Source organism: Canis lupus, chromosome 22, assembly GCF_048164855.1.
Source record: "Canis lupus baileyi chromosome 22, mCanLup2.hap1, whole genome shotgun sequence".
Classification (NCBI taxonomy): Eukaryota; Metazoa; Chordata; class Mammalia; order Carnivora; family Canidae; genus Canis; species Canis lupus.
This window is the reverse complement of record NC_132859.1, coordinates 41,959,666-41,980,337: the sequence shown is the minus strand read 5'-3', so window position 1 is coordinate 41,980,337 and position 20,672 is coordinate 41,959,666. Positions and strand designations below refer to the sequence as shown.

At 43.1% G+C, this 20,672-nt stretch overlaps 1 protein-coding gene and 1 long non-coding RNA gene across 11 annotated transcripts in view; one reads left to right on the top strand and one right to left on the bottom strand.

Moving 5' to 3' along the window:
• Positions 1–20,672, bottom strand: part of ULK4 (unc-51 like kinase 4) — a 591,708-nt gene that overhangs the window by 60,632 nt on the left and 510,404 nt on the right. The window lies entirely within an intron of this gene.
• LOC140614208 (uncharacterized) overlaps positions 1,514–20,672 on the top strand; it is a 30,218-nt gene continuing 11,059 nt past the window's right edge. For 4 of the 5 annotated variants that reach the window (XR_012015120.1, XR_012015119.1, XR_012015116.1 and 1 more), the window contains exons 1-2: positions 1,514–1,972; positions 2,930–3,024. This is a non-coding gene — a long non-coding RNA (uncharacterized lncRNA). Of the gene's footprint in view, positions 1,973–2,929; positions 3,025–16,515; positions 16,728–20,672 lie in introns of those variants that run through there. The other variant, XR_012015118.1, reaches the window with a different exon arrangement.

Below are 20,672 nucleotides of genomic sequence, written 5' to 3'. Positions count from 1 at the left end.
ATCATACAGTATACACAATGACTGGATTCCTGTATCCGCCACTGGTCATTAGTGGGGGCAATTTGCTTCAGCACAGCTTGGGCTCCCCAAGGACAGACTGCTCTGATCTGTTCTCCCATTCTCTCTGCAGACAGCAAATCCATAGCATTCTGATCACGAGAAGAAGTATCATTACATTTCACAAATCGATATGGACAACTCTTCAAATTCGATTCTTGACTACAAGTCTGCAGCTAATTCCTGCAAGAATTTCATTATTAACTGAAGTGCAATTTAGAATCTGTGATTGAAACGCCTGCTTGCTACAATCCCCAATTCTCCTCTTCAATTAGATTACTCTACATTTGTTGGAAAATGTATTAACTGCAAGTTAAAGAAAGTGATATTTACATGCTTGTATACACATAGGGCGATTCATATGGTAGAATAGTATTACATACTACCTCCTCTGTTTAAAAAGGGTAAAAATAAATATATTAGGTCAATGGTAGACTTAAGGCAAATGAAGCTTAGAGTCAACAGGACACAGGTTGGAGAGTTTTGGAAATAAGAGAAAAAGCTCACACAAAATGCGTATTTTGGGGCTTGTATGTAAAGTCTGCTTTATAGATGCTCTGAGCTGTTTTTAATGAAGTTTCTTTTTTCTCTCCCTAAGTCACATGACCCTGATTGGTGGGAATGGACAGTTTAGCTATTTCAAGGTCCTTTAGAAATGGTTCTCTTTGATAATGTCTGGGGCTTTGGCGGTACACAGTGGATACACTGGCCAGACTAACAATCTGAGGGATCACCAACTCAGAAGGCAGATCCCCCTCTCACCCCATTGAGAGCAGGATCTGTAGAACATGGTGGCAAATGTTTTATGTAAGGACTCTGAATTGAATGCAGTGTCTTGATCAAGCAGTTTAGGAGTAACTACTGACCTGACTACCTGACCACAGTGAGGTCAGTGTTTGGTAACATTGCATTTATATGTTAGGATCTCCATCTTGGTGTTTCCAAGTTCTTGATAAGTACTTTGGGCTGAGTTATTTTGTTTATTTTTTGGTGAAATGAGATTTTTTTTAAAGGGTTTGGAAATAAACTGCTGGTTTTTGGGGGGGCGGGCAGGGAGAAAACAGAACATCTAGCACTCTCTCCATTTACCTTCACATCTTAAGCAATGTTCTGGAAGAAGGTATTTTGATAGACAAAGTCCATAGAACGCTTTGTTCTGAAGCAAACTGCACCAAATCTCTCATCTATTTAATTTAGCTCATTATATCATGTGTATTTTTTAGTCAGACCAAAAAATTGCCTCAATGGCCACTGATAACCTGCTTTTCCTTTAGACCTTTTTCTCACATTTCTTTATAGTGTCTCATTTGCTTTGACACTGGCATCAGGTCACTGGCTGCCTATTTTCTCTGTACCGTCTGGAACCCACACCAGTCCAGCACTCACTCAGAGAAGCTGCTTCAGAATTCCTGATTATTAACATAATTAACACCTTCTCATTCTAGAACAGGCCACTAGTCACCTTTCAAGTGAAGCAATTATGGAAATAAGACATCCAGATGCGTAGTAATTTCATAATAACTACACACCCATGTAGTGCCAGAGAAGGCCTCAAGGTTTCAAACCCGCTTAAGTATGCAGTGATGCCAATTAGGACGATAACTTGTATTTATGTGGCGCCATCCTGCCCCACCAGCCTAAACTAGTGCATCAAGGCATACAATTAACAGTCACATATAAGGAGTGACAATATTGGGAACACCAAGGATCTTTTCAGAAGGGAATACGGGCAGAAGAAACCTTAAGGGCACATGGCTTTTCTCTTCCCATGGAACAAGCTCTCCCAGTGAGTCACAGCTGACCGGGAGGGCAGAATGAAGCTCTGGCGTCTTCCTTCCTCAAGTCTTCTAGAAAGAGGGGTGACACTGACAGAGATGAAGACTTGGCATATCTGAGCCTGGGGCTGGGAAGGATGGTGGGTATGCCAGATGTTAGCACCCACAGGAGTCTGGATAGTTCAGGGTGGTCATCCTAGGATAATATAACTGAACAGGATAAATGTGCAATTCAGCAGCAAAAGACGAAGAACCTACTTGTGAATACCGCAGGGAGATAAGGCTTTGCAGCAGCAGGTGTGAAAAGATGGTGTTTGCACATTGCGTCCACAGCGCCATATGGTTTCCATAGACAGTGATGTGATCATCAGTGCCACTGACCAAAGACCTGAGTTAGGATGGGCAAGAGAGCTGGCCAGCTCCGTCCTCTACTGCCAGCCCACAGACAGAGCACACTCACTTCTGGCCAATGTGGTTTCAGACAAAAGAGACCAGAAAGCTGGAGGGTCTCGAAACCCGGAGCATAGCAAGAGATGTGGGACACTGAGAGAGCAGAGATCTGACTGCGATAAACAGATGTATCTGGGTTGGCCTTATTTTATTGTCAGAGAGCAAAATTAGATTCATCTAATTTTGGAAACTGCAGGGAAGAAGTTCCATAGAAGGCATACACATTTGCTTAGACATAAACTGGACAATCTGTTATAGTTGTTGGGGTGGAGGAACTGGTGCCCTAAGCACAGAGGTGAGGGGAGGCTGCCTCTGAGACTCAGCCAAGGAAAGCAAGTCCCACAAAGTGGCAAATATGCGGGTGACAACAATGACAAAACCATGGCCACGTTCCTACATGGGGTCAGACATGTGATCCTCCTCAGTTGCCTGTTCCTTTATTTCATTGCCTAAGAAAATTTTTTTAATTAGCATGGAATAAAATGGACTTTTCCGTATATAGTTCTATGGTTTCTGGCATGAAAATTGCATTTACCACTGCCACAATCACGATCCAGAACGGTTCCATTGGCAGAAACAATCTCCCTCTGCTGCCCCCATTCCCAAACCCTGGTAACCACTGATCTCTTCTCTTTCTCTGTCCCTAGAGTGATGGTGTTTTGAGAGTGTCAGATAAATGGAATCCTATTCTTGACACTGGCTTCTTTGATTCAGCACAACGTCTCTGAAATCCAACCAAGTTGTATGTATCAACAGTCCCAATTCTTAAATAGAGGGTAATGAGGGACCTCAAATGGCTACTTTGGCTACTTTAAAATCTCTGTTTTTTTCAGATGTTCTAAAATTCTTGGCTCTACCTGGGGAGCAGTGAATCTAGTTTAAGGAAATTATAGTATCTGGTGGCTCTCATGGATCTTTTTCTTTCCACTGGTGCTTATTTTAAAGAAAATCTAAATTCTAAAAAAAGCCCCAAAGCCCACATCACTATAAAAAACTTAAATGCTATGGATGAATACACATAAGTATGAATAAGAAAATGAAATTTTGCCTCTACAACTTACACTTTTATCGGGACACACTATTAATGGTTTGATGCCTATTCCTATGGACTCATTTCTAACCTTATCTAGTCATAGATAGTCAATATTTATAAAAATGAAATCTTATTATAAATACACCTGTGCAACCAAATGCCATATGCATCTTTTTCTATCAATACATATAGTTGCACCATATTATTTTTAAGAACAGGATAGTTTTCTATCATATAGATGGGCCAACATTTACATAATAGGTCCCTATGGATGAACATTTAGATATTTCCAAGTTTTCATTAAGACAATATAGCAATAAACACCTTTATTTATATATCTGTTAGGATTTTAAACCATTTGAATAAAAAATAAATCTCTTCCCAAAAAAAGGGGTATTTGTTGGAAAAGCATATTAGATTTGACAAATGGTATTGCACTGGGGACTAAAAATATAGAAACATACAGGATTATTAAAATATAAGTGCCAGAATTCAAGTTCCCTAATTTGTGTGAGCATGAAGATGTTTCAGATTAATATCACATTAATTGGCCTTAACTCCACAAGACCAGTGTTTCCTCTCTGGACAGTTAAATGCCCTGAGGCTAAGAGCTGTTTCCTGCCACAGATTTTGCAATCCTGCTGTCACTGAGCTTTCTGGACTTGGTGCACTAGAGTCAATGTCAGAGATTAGAACTGGCCAGCACAAGGACTGTGTCTCTAATCCCTAGCATGCCTATTTCCCCCTTGTTCCATTCAATCAACTTCTGCCAGCTTATCTCTCTCCCCAAGTGTCTTGATTTTGCTTTTGCAAGGAAATGGACCCCATAGTGACTACTTTTTACAAGTCTTACAAATTATCTGGCAATCAGAGCACATTTGGTCATCTCCCAAGGCTGGCCACTGCTCACGTACTATCCCCACTCCTCAGGCAATGCTTACCTTGGCAGTTCTTATAGGCAAAACCAGTCAGGTTGGGTCTAACTATTCTCCTACTGTTCTACAAACTCATCCAGGAATGAGGCTGCAGGGACCCGAGTTGTAAGTGGAAAAGCAATGATGCTACAAGAAGCAGGTGCATCATCAAGGTGAAGAGTGCAGAGTGAGAGGCTCAGAGCCAAACCATGGACTAAGAGGTCTGTTGACCCCTAAGTCATCTAAATGTTCCAAAGAATCTTCTGCCTCCAGCACTTTGTGGCTTAAAGTACTTCGATGCCCACAATTTCACTGCGGAGTAGTTCCAGGCAACAGAGCTAACTAAGCCTGGAAGCAGTCCAGCCATGGCCATGGAAGGAGTCTGAGGTTCTGGGCTTTTGCTAAGCCCTGCTGCTAATGCTCACAGTGGCTACAGAGACTAGAAAGAAAAGAGGCAAGGGTGCAACAGGAAGCCAGGAGGAGAGGCCCAACTCTGCCCATCTCTGGGGGCAAGGGTGGTCCCCAAGATCTGGAGCTTAGCATTTGGCATGGTAGTTTCCCAAAGATGAAAGGGTTTGCTCATGTAACAAAAACACACGCGCGCGCACACACACACACGCATAAATCCCTCTCATAAAAATACAGAAGCAGCCTCAGGTCCCTGCTCTCTGGCTTTCATTTAACTTTCTAATGAACTCTTTCAGTCACAGCAGCCATTTGGGTAAAAGAAGGGAGTTGCCTTCAGACAAACTTAGGTATGGGTTAGCTCTATGGGTCAGGCCTGCAACCATTCATTAGGGTAAGAGATCTCGTTTATCCTGACTGAGTCAGGCAGGACTGTCTCCTTGGGGCCAACAGTTGAGGAAATGGCACAGCAGTGATACACGTAAGGGACTCGTCAAGAGAGCAGAACAATTGGGCAAATCAATTCAAACTGGGCATGTGCTCCTGGGTTCTTGACAGCTAATCTGCTCCAATTACCTAAAGAAAATGGAGTGTTCTTGGGCTAATAATGTGTGCAATTATAGAATAAAACCTGTTTAACATTCATTCCTTGCTCTTATCTTAAAAAAAAAAAAAAAAAAAAAAAGGAAAAACACGAAGAAAAATGTGTACCTAAGATTATTCTTAATGCTTTTTGTTTCCTGTCCACACTCCCAATCCCAGGGTAACAAAAATGTCACAGTGTCCTTTAGGATTCCTCCTTTTCTATATTTACCTATACGTTTTCTTAACTATTTTATAAACTCAAAGGAAAAATAAACTTTTTCTCTGCAATCCACCTTCCTCTTCATTCCCAACCAGGCCAGATTTGTAGACTCTTGAAAGTTGTTGGAGATAGATTTCTTAGTACTTTGTTTTCTCCATTTGGAATTTAATGAGAGTTCCCCAGTAACTCCACTGATCTCTGACTGACTGTTAATAACCTCAGATTATTCCTTATAATCTGCCTTTAAAAAGCAAGTGATAAATATTCATTAATATGGAACAAGTAGACATATTACTAGAAGAAAATACACCAAAATTATAACAAATTTATCTGGGAGTATGGTATAATTTTTCTTTCCTCTTAAATGTCTTTCCAAATTTTCTATAAGCTAAAACAAATAGTCTTTAAAAATAAAATACAATGTGAAAATGTACCTGTCCTAGAAGTACAAGATCATAATTAAGTGAAATAAGATCTCGGGATTTGGGGTCTTAGAATCTCCTGGTTGTTTCCTTAGTAGCTGCTAGAAATCTGAGCATGACCACTGTATGGCCTGTGGGCCTGTTCCTCCAGAAAGCAGAAATTCTCCAGCCAATAGGAAACAAATAAAACATAAACCAACAGACTACATTTCCCTTTCAAAGATGATCTGTCCTAAAGGAATCCATTATAAAGCAAATCTGGGGGCCTTATCACCATTTGTGAATTCCAATCAAACATTCACATGATTTCAAGAAAATTCTGGAAAACAGTCAAGCCCGAGCAAGAATCAACTTGATTTCATCATGATCAATGACACTAGTGGTACAAAAGGACAATATTTAGAGCTTCCCATCTTCCCAGTGACAAGTCTTAGTTGGAAGCTAGAAATCTTGGCTGCTCAATAGACTACGACTAAGCTTGCACCTTTGCTGCTTGGATGGCCAGATGGTGTGGCAGGAAAAATCGTTTAAGATCCTTTCTTTAGCAAGGTTGGCATCAACCTTTAAACCAACTTTAATCAATCTTTAAATATACTTTCTAGTCATCTCATGTGGAATTTCTGAAACCATTTTCTTTTCAAGCAAAGCATTGTGTGTTGAGATCCACAGGGCAGGATGATAACACACTTCTGAATAACTTGTGCATGGCCATGCCTAATCCAGACAACGCAAGAAAGAATCTTTCCGGAAGGTTCCATCTTAGACTGTATCAATCAGAATAAACTGTGAGGACATCATCCAGAAAGATATGTTTCAGATCAATGCACTGAACAGAATCATGCAGACAAGTATAACCTGGATCATTTCAAACTGCAAACTGACTGCCAGTGGGATCTACAGAAGTTAATGTTATAAGAGCAAAACTCAACAATGTACATGGCCTCAACATACATGCATTCACAGACAGGAATCAGTTTACAGTTGCTGCTCATTTCTGTCTATGACTGTGAGACTTTCCACATCCTTTTCAATGGAGATGTGCCCCCCCCCCCCAAAAAAAAAAAAAAAAATTAGTGCAGAGAACTTAGATACCCAATCAGAAATGGGGGCTCTATGCCGGGCCTGTGCTTGAGGAAAGAGGTGAAATCAGTAGATGTCTCCACCCGCCTTAGCCTACATTCCTTTTTCTTTGTCTTGGTGTCCAGCACTTTTTTTTAAATTCAGAAATCTTTCCTACCTTACCTAGGGTAATGAAGGAGATTGCCATCTTATGATAACCTTCATTTTTGTCTAAAACAAAATGGTTCCCTTTTGTCATCCATGCAGGAGCTATTTCACTTTCCATTGTTTGCTGCACAGGACAGAGAGGGCTGGGATGCTGGCTATTTAGGACAGGTATAGCGTAAAATACACCATGAATGCCAAGTTACTAAAGCTTCCAGGCCTGGCTTTCCTATTTTAGTGGACGGGGACTATTTATTATAAGATCATAAGATCTTGAAAGGAGAATATAAGTTCACAGGACAGGACAACTAAGGAAAACCCCACATGCATTGGCAAAACTGAGAGTAGGGGAAGGTCACTGTTGCAAAATTGCTTCTTCCCCTCTCCTCCTTTATTAGAAATGTGTTGCTATGGTGATGGGAAGAGGGCGGAACATGGGAGGTCTGTGAAAGGTATTGCAAATTGGAGAAGGCTTAACTTACAGAAACCTTCGCTAAAATTATTTTTGTGAATAGGGTTGAGAGGCTGCCTCATCTACTCTCAGGTGGAGGCCTGTTGAGTATGTTGAGGTCCTATTGGCCACCTGGTTCTTTGTTTCCCCCTGTCATGTTGGGGGGATCCCAAGCTCTGGCTAACACAGAAGATATCTCACCTATTCTGGGTTCCTTCGAGCTCTACATTTCTGGACCTCTGCAATTACTTTGGGGGATTTTTTTACAGTTTATTTTTCTGAGTAGGGTATGAAAATATACACATATAAACAAATGTATAGAGACACCTGGTTTACCCATCTTTAGAGGTTCCGTGCTTGTCCATAAATGCATGGTATGGTGAGCTGTGGGCAGCGACACGGATTCAGCTCTGCAGATGCTTCTCTGGGCCCTCTTCTGTTGCCACCCCTCCACTTCCACACATGTTCCAAAGGGGTGGCAGGAAGTCCCTTTGTGTGGTCACATACCATTTAAACAAAGAACCAGTTCTGGGTCTTTGAAGTTTACTGCCTAAGGATAGATATCTGAGATGAATGTATTAAAAACGAGAATGGATTTGAAGACTTATGGAAAAGAATTAACTACAAATCATAAAAAAAAAAGAGTTTCACGTCTAATTAATTTTTGTTTTCATTCATCCTTTGAAGGAGTAGAAATAAAGAAGATTCAGACAGAGCAGGGAGGAAAAACTGAACAGGGCTCTGGAATGTCATAGCTAGAGGGGAAAGGGCCAATCAAAATGATGGCTCATTTCCTTGGGACCAAGAATTTAAGGCAGGATGAAAATTTCTAATACTGAAGGTGACAGAGAAAAAGGGCAATATAGGGAAATTGATACTGATAGGAAACTGCTGGTTATACAAACATGAGAAACAAAACTTGGACAGTTGTCACATGATTTTTAAAAGGTATTTTTAACAATGGCACCCAATTCCTTCTTCATAATAGTATTCCTTGCAAGACAAGTAGAGTGGATAATTAAATCATGAAACAGCACTATTACACATGCTCATTAAGCGTGCAGTTGTAAGTTAGCTTAATTTGAGTTAGGACCTAAGGCTCAGGCCTTTAATGCTGGCTAACTTCATGGTAAGATGATCTGAGGGTAAAGCAGCAGATTTCATGACCTAGGACTTAAAAACTGGTGACAAAAGTAATCAGCAACTTTGAATATTTATCTATCTCTATTGTCACTTATTTAATGAATCCCTAACAAGTTTGGTAAGAAAATCTTCATCTTTGTATCATCAAGTTTAATGAGATTGGAAATTATTAAAATATGGCTTGATGGTAGCTGATAGTTTCTTGGGAACACACTAAAAATTCAAGAGATGGTAAGACAAAATGAAAGACTTTTTCCCTCTTGCAAAAAAAGTTACAACCACTAATGCCACAAGATTTAAGAAAATTATGGCCTGTGATGAGTATAAGCAAAGAATGCTAGTGTAATGCTAGCCTACGCTACAGAAATTGGTCCTTGCAAAACAGGTGTGTCCTGGAAGCATAAGATTTAAGGGAGTTGGATGTCAGAGAGTGAGGACCGAAAGAAAAGATGTAGTGGTCTTTGAACCTCACTGACCTTCTCATCTCACATTATTTCTTATCTTAGATATTTAAGAGTTGTCTAGCCCAAGGCTTTTGGGGAATATGTAATCAATCAATGGAAAGGAACATATCAACATGAGGTCACTCAAATAAAAAATGCTCCAAATTGCTTATAAAGAAATACTTAACTTGAGAACAGGAAAAACTGCAAACTTCTTTGAGGACAAGGCTTCTTTAAGAACAAGAGAGGGGGAGAGAGAGAAAGAGAGGGAGAAATGCAGAGGGAGGGCAGGCAGAAGGAAGCAGCTCTGTCAGCTGAATGCAGATACAGTCTCTGCCACCCAGCACAGGAGCACAGCTTCCACCCAGATTTTCTCAGCTCGTTGGAGGGTAAGTGGGGGAATCAGGGCTCCCTCAGTTCACCAGTCCCAGCCTCAGGCACTCCCAGCAGGATCCCAGTACTATTACCTGGAAAACCTCCACACTAATGAAGTTGCCTCTGGAGGAAAACACTTTCTGTACCAAAGAGAACAGCCAGAAAAGGCTCTCAGAAATTAGCATGCACTAAAGGTGCCCCCATATGAAGTTTCAAGCCTGTAAGGAAATGCAACAGGAAATTATGGTGGTAGAACTTCAAACCCCTCTGAAACTTCCTCCAGTGTTACTGGGGTCAGTTTCTTCTCACCAGGTTTCAAGGATAGGGAGTCAACACTCTAGAGGTTTAAGGAGAGAACTTGATGGTACAGGCGGGCGTGGGGCTGGCTCAAAGGTGCGGGAGAAATTTCACCCCAATCCATGTCCACTCTTCTTTACAAACATCCACGGTCTGTCCCTCCTGTGACTACGTCACTAAAGCCCTCAGGTGGGTCTCTAGCACTGGCAGTTACAGAGCCTGGCATCGACTGGCACCCAGCAGGACTGGGCTCTGGGTGGCCAGCCACCCCTGCGTCCACCTGCAGCATGTGGGATCCCTGCACAGGAAGCCATGGGGTTGCAACCCCACCGTCACTTGCTGGGGGGGGGGCGGTGTGGAGGAGTCTGGTCCTCTGCTTCCTCATCCAGGAGACAGGGGAAGGGGCTGCACTGTGGCTACAAACCACCTTGCTGAGGCCGCGGACGATATTAACTCCATATGACAAGTGCTCTACAGCTCATGCTTATCAAATATCATCTTGTTGGACCATCAAACAATCTTTCTACCCAGGCCTTAGTCCTGTTTCTAGACGGGTAAACTGAGGCTCAGAGAGAATACGTGTACATAATGAGTCAACTGCCAATCCACTTCTTCTTACTCAAAATCCTAATAAGGCTCCAGCTTTACATGTCTGGCCTGTAAAGTGCTACCATATAGTATGTATTTTTATGCATATTTAAGAGTAGGCAATTTTGGGGGCACCTGGGTAGCTCAGATGGTTAAGCCTTTGGCTCAGGTCATGATCTCAGGGTCCTGGGATAGAGTCGTGGGTAGGGCTCCTGGCTCAGCAGGGAGACTGCTTCTCCTCCCACTTGCTCTCTCTCTCTCTCTCTCTCTCGCTCACTCTCTCACTCTCTCTCACACACACACTCTCTCAAATTAATGAATATAATCTTAAAAAAATTTGGTAAAATAAAATTGACATTATTCTCACAGACTCTTTGCATGGGCTGGGGGGCAGGTAGGGACAAGTTCAGGCATAGGAGCCACTGTCATCACCCCCGTCACTACTGTAGTCAAGGGCCTGTGTGGAGGAGGGAGTTCCCCAATTCCCCTGTTCTGCTGGGTGGGGTGAGGGAAGGGCAGGCACCCGAGGGGCATGTTGCCACCAAACACTCTCTGCTAGAAGAGGACAAAGCACATGCAAACATACACACAGGCATGCATGTGTGCACAAGCGCAAACTCGTACACACATACACATAGTATCTTGAGGCCCTGTGGCCCAGAGTTCATCAGCATCACTACCAAATGAAACTGCTCACCGCTTTATAGTTCACAATGCTCTTTGCATGATGTGCTGAGGCGCTGCCAGCCTCATTTCCTAAGGTGGGATTTTCAAAGCCACTTTGCAGCCAAACCAGCCTCAAACACAGACAGTAAGTGCAAACACAGTTCCTCTTGCCCTGCATGAACCAGAGGCTCAGCCCTCTGGGTCTGCCATCTAAATAGGAATCCCAGTCTCAGGCAGCTCTGGATGTGGTGGCCCTTGAAGCTCTGAGATGAGGGGACATAGAGACCCACGGGGAGAATGTGTGAGTCTTTCTGTCTAGCCTCGTCCCTGGAAACCAGAGGGAAAGATGATGAGAGCTAATCAAGTTCTCAGAGCCCCACACCTTTTCTTCTCTCAAAGGCAGAGAGCTTTCTCAAATGGAACAAAGCAATTTCTTTGCCAAGAGAGCTTTTATGTTCACCTTCAAAATAGCATTTCTGCTTTGCACAAAGCCAAAAAGAGAACACCTTCCTTGAAAGAAGGTAAATAAGAAGAAAGTATCGAGGGCTCCAATTTTTCTCCAATAGGATCTGAGTGCTTCAGTATAAGGGTGCCTGGTACTTGGGATTTGCCCCCTGCTCCCCAACAGTGACACAGGTATGGGGAGGCTGCTGCAGATACAGCAGGAAGTTCCTGCTGGATGCTGTCTCTGCTGCTCAGAGGTCCAGCCCCAAAGGTCTCAGCATGACAAGGGGGCATTCCCTGCAGCATGCCCAGGAAATTCCCAGGTGCCAAGAAAAAAACCAAAACTTAATTCCTGGCTTATGTGGGGTCCTTACTAGCTGGCCTTGCCCATGAATAGTTCTCAAGTGGAACACTTTTCTGCACTGGGCTTGCTACAGACTCCCTCCTCTGCTGACCTTCTGTATAAAACCCTGAAGACTGCTATAAAAATACCAATGTGATCGGATAGAACAAAAACCATTATGCAACAAATCCCAGTTGCCTGGACATAATGTACCAGGAAGCTCTCAAGTGACCAAGGGGAACTCCAGGGAAGAGACACCATGTGCTTTGGAGAAAGAGCCATGCATGAGGTAGGGGTGCCAGCTGTGGGCAGGAACCTGGGGTAAGCTTCTGGTGGATACAGCCAACACTCTGCCCATCCCCTCTGGTCTGTGTGTGTCCATCCACAGTCCTGGCCCCGAGGCTCCCGTCAGAAGTCTGCCCTTGACCTACATCTGCTCTACCCATACTCCCAGGGAGCAGCAAGTGCCTCAGGATGACTCTTGCACCTGAGTGACATGGAGTGCATATATGGAGCCCAGTCCCCTGGTCTCAGGGGCCATCCAGTGGCCCTTGTGGAATCAGGGTGAAACCACCCACCATGGGACTCTGCCTGAGATCCCAAGCTTGTTTGCCTTTCTTTCCTTCTATGTCTCATGCTTCCACCTTCCTCACAGGTTTCTCCCGAGAGCACTTCCTTAATAAACTAACTGAACCCAAATCCTCACCTGCGAGTCGATTTCTGAAGGACCCACCCTAAGACAGGTTCTGACTGGAAGGGACCTGGGAATGGGGCTCCTCTTAGGAGGCGGGAGCACAACAGTCTATATCTACTCTTCAATTTTCGTGTTGGGCCTCCAAAGAACAAAGGTGGGAACTATACTTTAGAATCTAGAATTCTCCTTGCAGCTAGAGGAAAACAGTCCTTTCTGACATACAACTTTGCTTACCAGTGTATTTAATCAAATTCATGGCTAAGGACTCATCTAGTGCCACTGCCTAACACATGTGGGCAGTAGGGCTTGTAATGGCTGCTGGTTTTCTCAACAGTGATTAGTGGTATTTGCATAAATTTGCAGAAGCACTTATCACAAAGAAATAAAGTATCCACCTAAGCAGTGCATGAAAATCAGCATAATATTAACCAAAAGAGGAAAGTAGAAAGGAAAATGTCACCAGAAATTTTAACTTATCCATCTTCATTCTTCCCCTTTAACACTGTTTTGCTGCTGCTTATATCACATTTGCATAATTAAATTGCTGGGAGTCTGTGTTTTAATTTGGATGGAAAGTATATATTACTTCTACTGTGTAAAAATTATTTGATGTTTTATTGAGTTTTTGATGCTCAGTCTTCAAATTACTAAAGAGAGAAAAATAGGTTGAGTGTTTCCATCCTCCACTCCACCCTACCTGACCACGAGGTGTGCAGATGTTGTGAGATGGTTACAGGTAGAGAAGTAAGGCCAAATAATTGCGAACAGATACAGGCTTCAGAGAGGCAGTGGAGTGTGGGGGACACATCCAGGCCAGTCTGTCCATGTCGCAGGGTCTTGCCACCAGTTTGCTGATGATGTCAGGTAGGAGTCATTTCTCTCCTTTTCGTTCATTCAAGAACCATCTATTGATGTCTACTCTGGGCCAATGAGGGAAACCGTCTAATATGGTAGTAATGAGCCATGTATGGCCATTTAAATGTAAATCTAAATTTAAATAAAGTTAAAATTCAGTTCCTCAGTTCCACCAGACACATCTGATGTGCTCAGCAGCCACCTACGACAATGGCTGCTAGGCTGGATAGTACTAATCTACAACATTTCCAATTGTAGAAAGTTCTACAGGACAGTGTTGAACTAGATGATCTCTAAGGGTATCTCCATCTCTAATGTGCTACAATTAAAGTGATGTAACAAGAAGCCTGAGTTCATACTTGAAACCACCTGCGGCACAAAGCTGAAGCCTCTGCCATTTTATAGGTGTTTGCTGGGAGGCTTTCATGGAACTGGGTGGGGATGAGTGGCAAACATGGGAGACAAAGGGGCAGGTTTCTCCTCTGGAAGGCAATCAGAGCCTCCCAGGAGGAGACAGGCATGAGTACAGACAATTTACTGAGTGGAGCTAAGGATGGTTCCTCAGCTGAGTATAGGACCAACCTCCTCCAATTTCCAAATGGAAGCCTGTCTGTTATACCAGCCCACTGCTGGGAATATCCCAGGCCAGCATTATAACTGCTGTTACATCTAGATCATGTTCTCCAACATGTGAGCTCTTCATTCTCCTACCAATCCTGTGGTTATACCATCAAGGTGTTGACATAGGCAGGGTTATGTTTCAGTATAAGCAACAAGACAGAAATAGGATGACTGATATGGGATTTACCTTATGTGGCCAGGCCTGGTGATGATATGAGAGTTTATGTTATTGTTCAGCAAATATTCACTTGGGTTTGGCCATGTGACTTGATTTGGCTTCATGGGGTAGAGATGCTTCCCATCTCCTTGATTTTGGGCCTGAGCATGTGACCTGATTTAGCCAATGGGGGGTGTTAGTGGACATGACACAGGCAGAAGCCTATAATGTACTCACATGATTTAGATTTCTGTGCTTCTGCCGCTTGCCTGAAAGGACCCAGCTCTGACTAGTCCACTGGCCTTGAGGAACAGAGAAGAGCTGGATCCAACTTGTGGGCCGGGCCAAAGCCTGGATCAGCAGAACTCAAGTGACCCACAACATATGATCCAGAAAGAAATGCTTATTGGTGCGATGCTGTGGAGCTCTGGGTAGTTTGTTATATTACTGTGCATTATTGTGGCAATAGCTGATGGTGCGAGAGGGGAGGGATAGGCCGAGTTCAGGGAAAGGACATGGTGTGAAGCTGTGATTTTATTTAGTGACTAATCTCTTTTGAGGAGCTAGCCTGGCAACACCACATCAAGCATGATGAAGACAGACCAGGTGGGTTCTGACCACCACCGTTCCACCTGTGAGAGCTTCCCTTACTACAGAAACATGCCCAGACCAGAACAGCAACTCAAAAAGAGAAGCATGGATGTTGCAACCAGCTCTATCATTATATCATAACTGATTTCATGGAAGACATATGTGCCCAAGCAATCGTCACCAAGCACATAATTTGCCTCTCCTGTCAATTTTTTTAGGCCCTATAATTCTGAGGGAAAGGGGAAATTCTGAAAATAACCTCATCCCTCAAGATCTTCATTTTCTCTCTTCTCTCCCACTTATGTTATCATCAGAGAGGTTTAGGCAGAAAACCACCAGCTTGTAGCAGGGTCTGGTACAGGAGGACAGACCCACAGAGATACATGAGCTACTCTCCTCACCCCACCTCACTCTTTGGCCTGCTTACAGTGTAGTGGACAAGACCTCTCATGTCTGTGCCTTGGCCTCTGGGCTACTCTTCCTGAGAATCGGTGGTAGGGCGTTGACTAGTCCCTGTGGTGAGGCTAGAAAAAAGAAGGACTAGACCAATGAAGGGCTGGGGGCCACAGTCAAGAAACCAGGACTACTGACTGATGGCAGTCCTGCAGGCTCCATGAGAGGAAGCACTGCTAAGCATCCCCACATTTTACTTCCCTGTAAAGGATGATGCTTGTCTCTCAGAAGATCAACACAAATAACTAGATGAATTGTAACAATGTACTTGAGAGTTGGCTCATTTTGTTTTGGAAATGAAATGGAACCTGAAGCATCTGTAGAACTATCTCTAATATCAGAACATTCCCTGAACTATTTATAAACAAATTTTGCTATAGTAAAAGCCAGGCAAGCATGGAATTTTTAGCTGAGGTGTTAAATTAGGTGACGTTAGGAGAAAAAAAATACTTTCAATGTGGTTTGTGCTGAGATGTGGGGGAAGGAGAATAAACTGCCATCATGGATTAGTGAGTTTCCTTCCTGCCGTTGAAGTGCTAGGTCAACGGTGAGTACAGAAGTATATGGGGAGCGTGCATTAATGAGCTGAGGGTTCAGAAGCAAACTTCCCTACCTGACTTCTTGTGCACGGGGCCAGGTTACAACACGCAGCCATATCAGAAGTGCACAGCCACAGCCACTTCACATCCAAGGGCAAGAGAGCAGATGGGACAGGAAGAGGCCTGCCCACAAAGCTGACCTACTGTGCTACAATCTAATGCTCTCATGTTGCATCCCTATAGAGCGTGACGTTTCTACTAGATCTCCCTCATCTATGTTGCAGTTAAAGCTGATTTAGGGGCTCCTAATAATTAGGATTGTTGCTACTGTCATTAGACCTAAAGTCATATAAGAAATATGCAAGCAACTCCTGCCTAGTAAAGAGCCAAATGGACAAAAAAGCAAACCTCCAACAGGCTGTAGTCTTGTTTTAATTTGAACCCTCACTAGTTCCTATGGTCATATAAATTGTACAGAACAATGAATAACCCTCTGCCGCCATGGAAGCTTCTCCCACAGCCTCATGCTCAATAGCTTTTTTCTTTCCCACCCCAGCCGGGGAGGAGATTACCCAGGACAAGATAAGAGTGAGGACCCACAGCAGAGCTGGTATGCTTATCTCTGTGCTTTTACACAGTTCACAGGAAGAACAGCTACTGCCTTGGACAGCACTTGGGGCACCTTATATTAGCCTTTTATTTTTAAACACTTTAAAGAAGATCACATCTGTTAATGCCTAGGTTTGATAAGCTTTTCTTTATTTGCCCAGAGCGTTCTCCTAGCAGCATCACACCAACAGTAGAAGCTGGGCAAGCTCTGGGTAGAAGGTACACCCTCTGGCCTCAAGCAGCTCATCAGAACCACGCGAAAGCTGGGAGCCCCTCCATGTGCAAGCAAGAGATAGTATCTGCAGGAATCAGGAGGTGGTGGCCCCTTGTGCTTCCCCATGAATTAGGGCAGGTAAGCCCAGAGAGCCTCAGTGTCCCTATACAAAGCTTGATCCAGCCCCCCAGGGCTTGCTTCCCCCCTGGAAGCAAGGAGGGTCCTGTGGACACCTGGGGCCATACCAAGGTTGGCAACCTTGGTGGCCAATCTTCCATCCAGGGCAATTTCATTGCCTGACCTCCAGGGCCCACTATCCTGAGATCCACAGCAAGGTCTCACTCATACTCAGAAGCCATCCTGCGGGGACAGGACACTTGGTGTGCACCAATGCTTTCTCATACTGCATCTTTAATAATTTAGTACAAGTCTCTCTTTCCCACTAGGCTTTGAGCTTCTGTGGCCGAGGGAATTTTTATATAAATTTTACTTCCTGTGCCTGGCTCAATCGCATGCAGGATTTCAATTCTTTCTCCTCCTTCTTCCTGCCTCTGTCTTTCCCCTTGTCCTGTCTTCCCTTCTTCTGGATGGTTGAATGTCCTCTATGTCTGTTTCATGCACTCTGTTAACTGCTAGTGGGGTGTGAACAAGACAGTTGCCCAAAAACCATGCGGTCTGCATGCAGGAGCCAAACATGACAATGACATGAAATGTTACAATGGGGTAAGGACAGGATGTTACCTCCCTATAGTCAGAACTGTAAGTGGAGACCTGCAGAGATAGCAGTGATGTGCTGGGGCAAGAAGGGAGGACAGGGGGTAGGGCTGGGAGGGAAAAATGTTCCAGGTGGAGGGGATAACTCAAAGACAAGCCAAAGTATGGCCAAGGAGGAGAGCTGATGGTGGCCAGAGTGGCCGCAGTGAGAGTACAGGGAGGGAGGATGGAGAGGCAGTGGGAACTTGCCGATGGGCTTAAGCTGAGCAGTATGATGCTTCCCCCAGGTGCTCAATAAACATTTCCTGAGGACATGGCATATACTTTCACTGGGATGCACTTTCCTGCCACTTATATGGCCCACTGTTCTTGGGTGGACACATCATGACTGTCAGGACTTCATTTTATTTGTCTCTTGAGAGTTCCTAGCGTCTTCTTGCTCATGTCTCACAGGGAACACTAGGCTTCCTTTTCAAAGAGCATGTGCTCTATTTCTCACATACTGAGGTCCTTGGTACTCTTTCTCTGCACAAGGTGAGCGCAGTGAACATCGGCTCAGTGTTCCTATCGGAGGCCTGGGTGTGGGGCCCAGCGGGGGCAAGAGGCAAGTCCACAGGAGGAGTGAGGGAAGACAGGAGGGAGGCTAGTGGGGCAATGAGAAGAGTCCTGCTATTTAATTTTTGTACGCTTAGTTTAATATTTTCAGGCTTTTGGCTGTTCATTTTCATTATTGATGACTTTCTTTAATAAATTACAAAATGAATAAGAAGTACTTTTGTGTGTGTTTGCTGTAGAAAAGAAATCTAAAGTAAAATAATTGAAAAAGATGACAGCAAGTAGGGCTACTACATCCTTGAGTTCTCTTGTTCTAAAATAATTCATTTAAAAAATCATTTTCCAAGTAGTTTTAAGTATACTACATTGAACATGACAAAAGAATGCAAGTCAGTCATCTGGATTTGAGGGCTCTGTCGCATATAGACTCACTGCTTTTTCTGATGAGCTTCCAACTTTTCTAATGGCTTAAAAATAACCTATAATACATGAGTCATTACTCAGGATTTATCTTCAAAGGACTCCAATTACAGAATTCAGTCACTAGAATCCCCCCTTTTAAACATAGGAATAAGTATTCAGGGAAAAAAAAATCACAGAATCCACAAGTAAGGATTTATACTTTTTTTTTTTTTTTTTCTGAACAGAACAGGCACTAAATACAAGTGCCATCATTGCAGTTCTGAGTTCAAAGGCACAGTACATCGGCTTTAAAGTTCATCCCAGGGACACCTGGATGGCTCAGTGGTTGAGCATCTGCCTTCAGCTCAGGGCGTGATCCCGGAGTTACAGGTTCGAGTCCCACATCGGGTTCCCTGCAGGGGAGCCTGCTTCTCCCTCTGCCTGTGTCTCTGCCTCTTTCTGTCTCTCATGAATAAATAAATAAAATCTTTAAAAAAAAAAAAAGTTCATTCCAATAGGAAACTCATTCCAAAGTCTCACACGTGCTAACTAGTCTTGCCATGTATATAACTGCTTTCAAGCCTTTAGTATGTCTCTTCGTTTTTTGGGTGAATCATAAAATAAAGAATTCTCATTTTGAATATTTCCAGTATAGACTTCCAGTATAGACTTTTTAGACTTCATCTAAAAAATAGGTGAAGCCTGACAGCTCAAAACACTGCAGGGAATAAGATGGGTACTTTCCCTGGCTCTGAAAAATCAAGAGATGGCCACGCTCCTTCCAGACCAGTCTCTGATTGATCTTGCCAACTCCATTTCTTCCTCCTCCTTTCTTATATGCATTTAACACTCCGTCTGAGACTTCCTTTCCTTCTCTATATATGGCTCTCCCTTTCCTGCTTCCATATTCTTTCTCATGCCATTCCACATCTCTGGAATGTTCTTCCCTCCACCTCTGTATATCCAAATCCTACACATGTATTGAACTCATCTCACATGTGACCTAAGAAACCTGCCCTAGTATCTGCAGAAAAAAGGAGCCTCTCATCCCAATGGAATCATTGAATTGCATACTGCTGGCATGTGCCATCTACTCTAGGCTCATCGAGGGCAGGGTAAATCCAAGGTGACCCCAGGGCATGGCTTGATTTACAACAGCCATCAGTACCTGCTCCCTACATGAGCAGTAAGGTATTGGCAAGCTTTAAGCAGGAAGGTTTGTTGATTTAGTAAAATTTAAAGTAAATGGATGGAGGCACCAATCTTAACCACTAGACCACATACATGTACCCCTATGTTATTTCAGCATTATTTATAATAGCCAAATTATGGAAACATCCAAGTGTTCACTTCCATTAATAAATGAATAAAGAAGAGGTGGTTAAATATATGTACAATGCAATACTATTCAACCATAAAAAAGAATGAGATTTTGCCCTTTGCAACAACATGGATGGATCCAGAAAGTATAATGCCAAGCAAAATAAGCAAAAGAGAAAGACAAATACTACATTGTCAGAGAAAGACAAACACTACATGATTTCACTCATATGTGGAATTTAAGAAAGAAAACAAATGATCCAAGGGAAAAAAAAGAGAGAAACAAACCAATAAACAGATTCTTATCTACATGGAACTGCTGGTTACCAGAGGGGAGATGGGTGGACAATGTATCATTGAATTATACCTCTGAAATTAATATTATTGTGAATATTAGCTAAACGAATTAAAATAAAAACTTAATTTTAAAAAAAGTAAATTCATGGAGAAAAGGCAGAAAAGAATAAAGGTCTCGGATATGAATGAAGTTTTGGTACAGCAGTAGTGTTCACAATCCAACATTTCTAGGGCCCAAAACAAGGTGCCCCAGAGAATAAGGCAAAAGCTACCACTTTGGTTTGTCAGCCAGATGCCAGGGGATTTGTACAAGTGCCTTACTTACTACACTGTTTTATTTCTCAAAATAATTCTAGAATGAATGTATTAGGATCCCTGTTTTACAGAGGAGGAATGGGGAGTCAGAGAGGCTAAGTGAGCTCAGAGAGGCCCAAACTGCTAAAATTCCTTCTGCCTCTATGTCCCACTCCCTATGCTGCCCCAAGAACACTATACTCTAAGAGAAAGAAATATAGCAGCACATAAACTACAAGCCCCAGGAACACAAAGGCAAATGTAACTGTGAGACTCTTCTGAGCATGGGTACTTTTACAGCAGGAAAAAAATCAAAAGAGGTCAATAGAGGTCCCTCACATCTGCATAATGCATCATATTTCTTAGTGTCCACACTCATGAATTTACTCACCTATTAGATTCAACATCATCTGAATCAGTAGGTATGAACAAATAGGGTTTGGCTGAGCCTTGCCAGAGTGCAGTAGAACCCTAAGTCCTCAGCTTTTGGAAGACCCCAGAGATGCGAACACTTTCTGCAAG